The 7,472-nt window shown below is 34.6% G+C and overlaps 1 long non-coding RNA gene across 1 annotated transcript; it reads right to left on the bottom strand.

The window, feature by feature from the left end:
* Positions 1-3,115: 3,115 nt before the first annotated feature.
* Positions 3,116-6,215, bottom strand: LOC127946065 (uncharacterized). Its single transcript, XR_008151009.1, has 5 exons — positions 5,954-6,215; positions 5,787-5,852; positions 5,170-5,498; positions 3,790-3,916; positions 3,116-3,642 (listed from the first exon to the last, which is right to left on the bottom strand). It is a non-coding gene; the product is annotated as an uncharacterized LOC127946065 (long non-coding RNA).
* Between the last annotated feature and the right edge of the window lie 1,257 nt (positions 6,216-7,472).

The raw sequence follows: 7,472 nt of genomic DNA, 5'->3' as shown, positions 1-7,472 counted from the left end.
GGAAAGTATAATAGGCGTTACAATCGCAACTTCTTTGTGTTACTCCTTTCAAGCTGAATCTCACAAAATTGGTCAGCTCCCGACAGTATCAGGTGTTTTATTTATGAGGAGTAGAATTGTTTATTTCAATGAATGTAATAGATTATATATCATAATAGTTAGGCTATAATATTATAAATCAGGTTGGTTTGTATTGCTGACGTAATAAGTAAATTATATGCGTAGACTTGCACTTAGACCATAGTGCGGCTCGCTGGAAAAAAAGGTTGAGAACCACTGATATAAAGGTTGCTGTCCCATTTTATGCAGGAGTTGTTCATTTAAAAAAATCGAATTATATTGTTAGTTTTAATTATATTGTTAACAAAAGTTCATTTAGAACTTTTTTTACTTATAAACTCCTTGAGAATTTAAAGTTAGTTTAATAATATTTAAATTCAAGTTTTAAAAAAAGGTTTTAATTGCTTAAATTGTTTTTATTAATTAATAATATGTTATCATGTTTATTCTTGTAAAAAATATGTGTTTATTCTTTAGGAAAACAAGGGGAAAAATAAGGGACAATCCGAATATTTGTTTTGCTTTACCTATTTATGTAAGCTACAATTATTCAAATAATAATAATAATAAAATAATGTCATTAAAAAATACCATTGGCCTGAGTAATTTTGACCATTATAGAATTGTGACTTTAAAGATTAGTCATTTAGGTGGTAAAAATACTGTGAAATTAATAATGGCATGGATTTTAGAGCATAACAACTGAAGGTTTATGAAACATTAGCCAATAAAGCATTTTTTTAAACAACGGAACTTAAAGTTGTGAACTAAAATATTATTTCAACCATACGGCATGTGAATAAATAAAATTCATAATTTTCATAACATTTCATCATTCATAAAATGCATAACGTTTCTGGTGTTTGGATATGTACTTCAATATAATGAGCTCCAAGTTTAAGAATAGTCCTAGACTTCTCTCTCTCTTTAACAGCATTAGCTCAATGATATACGTCTTCCTTCCTTGCCTTGCTAAATGTTGGGCTCATGATCAATAAGTTCGCCTCAATCTGATTCAGTAAAGTCAAACTGCAGACAGTGAAGCCTCGGAGACCCGCCTGCTGTGAGGCGGGAACAGAGGACTCCGCTTGGTCTTAAAGCCTCCATCAAAAGTGAAAGTGAAGTGACATTCAGCCAAGTATGGTGACCCATACTCAGAATTTGTGCTCTGCATTTAACCCATCCGAAATGCACGCACACGCACACACACACACACACACACACCCGGAGCAGTGGGCAGCCATTTATGCTGCGGCGCACGGGGAGCAGTTGGGGGTTCAATGCCTTGCTCAAGGGCACCTAAGTCATGGTATTGAAGGTGGAGAGAGAGCTGTTCATGCACTACCCCCACCCACAATTCCGTCCGGCCCGAGACTAGAACTCACAACCCTTCGATTGGGAGTCCAACCCTCTAACCATTAGGCCACGACTTCCCCGTAAGAAAGCACACAGGTTCCACCGAGATACGGTTCCACCGTGGATCAAACATCCACGATCACAAATAACAATGATTTTCGTAAAATAATAATTATTAATTGACGATTTGTTATTATCATTATGGTCTTGTGAAAATAATAATGTGGGCTGCGAGAAAATTATGAAATGTAGTGCAGGCATGTTTCAGCCCAGTAACACACCGTTCCTCAGAGCCAAAACACAGACCGAATTCTGTTCAGCTGGAGGGGGTTGGGTTTTGGATAGTTATTCATGGCTTGTGGGGTCGAGATAAAGGTGTGAATTGCTCTTTCATATGGATAGTGTCATGAGGCTTTCACTTGCTGAACCGGTTTATATAGGACTGTTGTTTTGGTTATATTCACAGTGCTGGCTCTTTCCGACGAGAGAAATGCAACATTCACACATTACACTATTCCTTTTTGTTTAAACACATTTCAAGCTTTCTGTAGATATATTTTTAATGTACCTATGTGAGACACCACGATATTATGTTAATTAAAAATTATCATTATCATTATCATGAAAAATTAAAGTGATGAGAAGGCGCCTCCCTGTCATTAATGCACATTAATAATTTTTGCACAAACACTTGAATATGAGCTTCTTATCGCGAGTAAAATTCATGCCAATAGCCAACATATTTAGCTTGATCAGAAGGTTGACCGCAAGAGTCGAGCTGGATGTTAAGGGTTTGTCTGTTTCTTTTACTGATTATTTTCGGGTTAAAGCATGATATAAACAGATTCACACTCAATTCGCAATAATGCGTTCAAACAAATGTAATCTTGCAGTCAGTGTTGGGAAAGTTCACTTTCTACATGAACTAGTTCAAAGTTCAATTCACAAATTTTAAAATGAACTAGTTCAGTTCATAGTTCAAACTACAAAATTTTGAACTAAGTTCACACAGTTCCAAAAATGAACTAGTTCATAGTTCTTTTTTTCCATATGTTGCTGCTATTATTTTTCAAAATTATTGCAACAACAGACAGCAATTATTTTATCAGTTTTAACAACGAAACTATGCGTCAGATTTCATCTTCATATCCAATTTTGAATCCTTATCCAACCAGGGTTTACATTAGCATTGAGGGGACAGCACTTCCCCCTTGTTGCTTTAATGCTTTGTCTCCCATTCTCACCGACCTTGTCATAAGCATCATAAAATTCTTTTAAATGATCATACGCCTTCTTGCTACATGCTGCTGTCGCCTCGATGCGGTTTTTTTTTGTGTTTTTTTTGATGACGCGTCACGCATGCGGCGGATGGCGCCCAGATAGCAAATGACATGTGGCTCAGTTCTGGCCCACATCTCCCATATTCTTCTGGCCCACATACCGTGCGGAATGACGGCGATGACTCAACCTGAGTCTGGCTGACATATGTCAGCCACAACTGTACCAGATCCATGCCGCATCTCACAAATGGCATGGGCGACATCTGGGCCAGATGTCAACCACGCCATTTCTGAGATGTGGCCCAGATCCGTCCCAGTTGTGGCTGACTTCTGGGTTAGATATGGCCCATGTTTACCCTTTCTAGACACAAAAGAATATGTAATTCATCCAGAATAAAGAAAACACTCATGTAGTCTAAACTGCTTTATTAAAATATAAAAATTTGACAAATAAATATACATACATGAATACAACTACATGTATAGATATAAAACAAATACATTTAAATTATTACAAAATAAAAAATACAGATAAATATTTATAAATATAGTTAAATACACTAACATTACATTTACATTTAGCAGACACTTTTATCCAAAGCAACTTACGAATGAGGACAATGGAAGCAATCAAAATCAACAAAAGAGCAATGAAATACAGGTACTGGTCATATAATTAGAATATCATCAAAAAGTTGATTTATTTCACTAATTCTATTCAAAAAGTGAAACTTGTATATTATATTTATTCATTACACACAGACTGATATATTTCAAACGTTTAATTCTTTTAATTTTGACGTTTATAACTGACAGCTAAGGAAAATCCCAAATTCAGACGCGGCAGAGAGGAGTGCTTATGAGAAACATTCAGATACACAGGCTGATTCAGTCTTCTGAATTGGGAGTAGCGAACATGCATTATAAACTTCTTTCAAATTAGAATCTGTTGGGGAGATAAAATGTGCAAGATAACGTATATGTACTAATAAAAACATCAAAAAAATTTTTTTCTTTTACTCTCCAATGATGGAAGCAGAACTGATAAGGGAGCCCTTGATACTGTGACACAGCTCTTTCAAATTAACATTACCTTTTTTGCAGTGGCGGTAGTTTGTATGTCCATCTATAGTTGCCATCATCTAAGGTCTTTTGAGTACTGGTATCATCTGAAGTCCTCACAAGTCCTGCAAGTCCTGTGCTGTGCAGTTTCTAATAACCTTGGGATGGACATTTGCAGAAACAGGAAGGCAAAGGGAGAAAGATTAGCATAGCTGCTGTTCATATCATTTCAGGCAATGTGCACTTTTTACTATTTCATCAATGGAGTACATTGAGTACTATTTTTAATCTAGTAGGTTTAAACTGAAATAATTTTTCTAGATCCCTTAATAAACACATTATTTGTTGTCTGTTTTTGGGGAACAGACACGGTCTCTATAGAATGGACGGCATATGCCAGAGTAACATTTAATACATTTTAATAAAATTTAACTGGGAGGAACATCATAACTGTAATTTACACAACCATTCAAGAGTTTGGGGTCTGTAAGATATTTTATGCCTTTATAAAAAAATCTCTTATGCTCACCACGGCTCCATTTATTGAATCAAATTACAGTAAAATAGTAACACTGTGACTATTACAATTCAAAACAACTCTTTTCTATGTGAATATTATGTTAAAATGTAATTTATTCCTTTGATCAAAGCTGAATTTTCAGCATCATTACTCCAGTCTTCAGTGACAAATCTTCAGAAATCATTCTAATATGATGATTTACTAATCAAGAAACATTTCTGATTATGATCAATGTTAAAATACAGACGTGCTGAATTTTTGTTTTTGTTGGATTCGTTGTTACATAGACTCCAAACATTTGAATGTTAGTGTTACATCCATCAAATTGTTCAAAATCATCTGTTTCAAATAGTGTTCTTGTAGCTCAACTGGTAGAGCACTGTGTTAGCAAGCAAGCGCAAGGTTGGGGGTTTGATTCCCCGGGAACACATGATATGTAAAAATTGATAGCCTGAATGCACTGTAAGTCGCTTTGGATAAAAGCATCTGCTAAATGCATAAATGCAGGTTTTTGAACTTTGTATTCATCTGTGAATCCTGAAAAATAAAATGCATCAGTTTCCACAAAAAAAATGAAGCAGCACAACTGTTTCAACGCTGATAATAAGTTTCTTGAGCAGCAAATCAGCATTTCTGAGGGATCCATGTGACACTGAAGACTGGAGAAATGATGCTGAAAATGCAGCTGCACATCACAGGAATAAATTAGTTTATAATGTATTCACATAGAAAACAGCTATTTTAAATTGTAATAATATTTCACAATATTACTCTTTTTACATATTTTAATCAAATAATTACTACAGAGGTGAGCAGAAGATAATTATTACAAATGGTATCAACTTCAAGCTTTTGAACACTAATGTACTGTATATTTGAGGTTTGACTTACTGTACTAGTCTTGTGGTCAATAGCATCTTGGAGATGTTGTCTTACAGTAGGTTCACTCCGACTCTGCTGGATGCAGCAGGCCATCAGCACTGGAGAATCTAGGAACAAAACAAGCAATCTGACACAGAGCCAACAATATTTAGTCTGCAGTTCCAGGTTTATTAGACGGAAACAAGCTAGAGCAGATGAGATGCAAAAAATAAATAAATAAAATAACAGATTCATTGCGATATATGTTGTGAAAAAAATGCATATTAGGTTACTTAACCTTTTCAGCGCTTCATACATCTCTGTCAGCAGCTTCCTTCAGAAATCTTGAAAACTCCCTTCTGTTGTAGAAGGATTATTTTGTCACTCTTGAAATCGCAGAACAGTTTTGTTTACCATAAAAGATCAAAACAACTTTAGTTTTCTGCCAATTTTCGCGCTTCTTGATAACGTGACGTTATCGATAAACAGTAAAGTGTAAATGTTAAGGTTAAATAAATTAAGCAATTTCCAATCATCCATTGAAAGACTACCAACAAAACAGTCAAAAGCTATCATCTAGAGATGAATATTTGATTAAAAGCCCAAACTTTCATAAATAAGAGCACAATAGAGTACCTGACGTATACCTGACGATACGTCGTCTGAAAACGGTAGAAACGCTAACGGACTTTTTCGAAGACATTAAACCATTCCTATAAAGTAAATAAACAACAGAAGCGAGTCAAATACAAGTAAGAGAATTGTCAACAACAGTTATAAGTAGTATTTGTGTGATTTTATGGACTTAACTCACCTGAAAACAGTGAAATCAGCGAGAAACGGGGTGTTTCCTCGTGACATTTGCAGTGTTGCGCTCCGTTTCCATGGCAACTCCATCCGGTCCGCGCGCACGCCCATGAAAGCACGTCACGAATTAAAAGTCACACGCTTACGTTACATAAATAAACATATGAATAAACATATGCCCCTTATTTTTTTTCTGTAAGAGGGGTCGCGGCCATTTGTAAATTTAATGTGTCTGGCTTTCGGTGTCATTCCAGCTATATTAGCTGTACAAACAGCTGTAGGCTACTGTTGCAAACTGCTGTATCTTACTGTGTTATTTTTAATGTATTGTCTTAATTATGAACGTATACTGGTTTGTAGTGCAAACAGTTTTACCGTTTACTGCACTTTGTTCTTCTTGTTATTTCCCTATAACCATGACCATAAGTCTCACACATTCACATATAATTGTTTGGTGGATAGAAGTAGATCACTACATAATTCAAAATGTCATTCAATCATGATATTGGTAATTTAAAATTCATTTTGTAGTTCTATAGCCCAGTGCAAAATGCCAGGCCTGCACATACTAGTGGGACAAAGTGGCACTTTTATAGTTTAAGATTTTGTATTGTTGTTTTACGAACACTCATATATGTATGTATGCGTGTATATATATATATATATATATATATATATATATATATATATATATATATATATATATATATATATATATATATATAATGTATATGTGTGTGTGTAAGGTGCATCTTGAAGAAATGTGAATATCATGAAAAAAGTTCATTTTTTTAACTTTTTTTATTAAAAAGTGAAATTGTCATATATTCTACAGATTCATAATTTTTTTTTTTTTTTGATGATTAGAGCTTAATTTAATGAATGTAATTATTGCATTTAAAAGTATAAAAAAGGAGTTAAACAAATATTTTTTAATTATTTAAAATTATTTTTAAAGAAACTTTGTCCTGTGGTGTGGCAGTACAGTTGTCACAATGGAGGACTTTTTTTTTTTTTTTATCACACCAAAGGACGTTTCAGCCTTTTCTGTCAATTAATGACCTTGCTAATCCAAGCTAACCTTTCATTAGTGGCAAGCAAGACACATTTGCAAAATTTTCTAGGATTATGTAGCTTAACATGCACTTTTTAATAAAAAATATATATAATTTAGGGGTGTCATATTAATGCACAACAAAGCATAAAAAATTTGTAGTGGTTCCGAAAAAGTTCAAAGGACATGGTGTCACACCAGAGGACATGGTACAAAAATGTAAAAAAATCGAATAACATTGCAGCTTCATAACAGGTCCGTGTAGGTCAAATAAATGTGTGTATGTATTTATATTACGTGTCCTGAAATATTATGGGCGTCCAGTACTCAAAATAGTTTTAGAACCACTGACTGGTAAAGTAAGGTGATCTGCCAGGACGTGTCTTCAGAAAATGGCACATCTGGTCACCTGGTATAGGCCATATCTGGCCCACATACAACAAGCCAGAACTCAACCTAAAACCGATTTGTC

This window comes from Carassius gibelio, chromosome A24 (genome assembly GCF_023724105.1).
Source record: "Carassius gibelio isolate Cgi1373 ecotype wild population from Czech Republic chromosome A24, carGib1.2-hapl.c, whole genome shotgun sequence".
Classification (NCBI taxonomy): domain Eukaryota; kingdom Metazoa; phylum Chordata; class Actinopteri; order Cypriniformes; family Cyprinidae; genus Carassius; species Carassius gibelio.
Note: the sequence above shows the minus strand (reverse complement) of the source record. Positions and strands in the feature narration are given on the sequence as shown.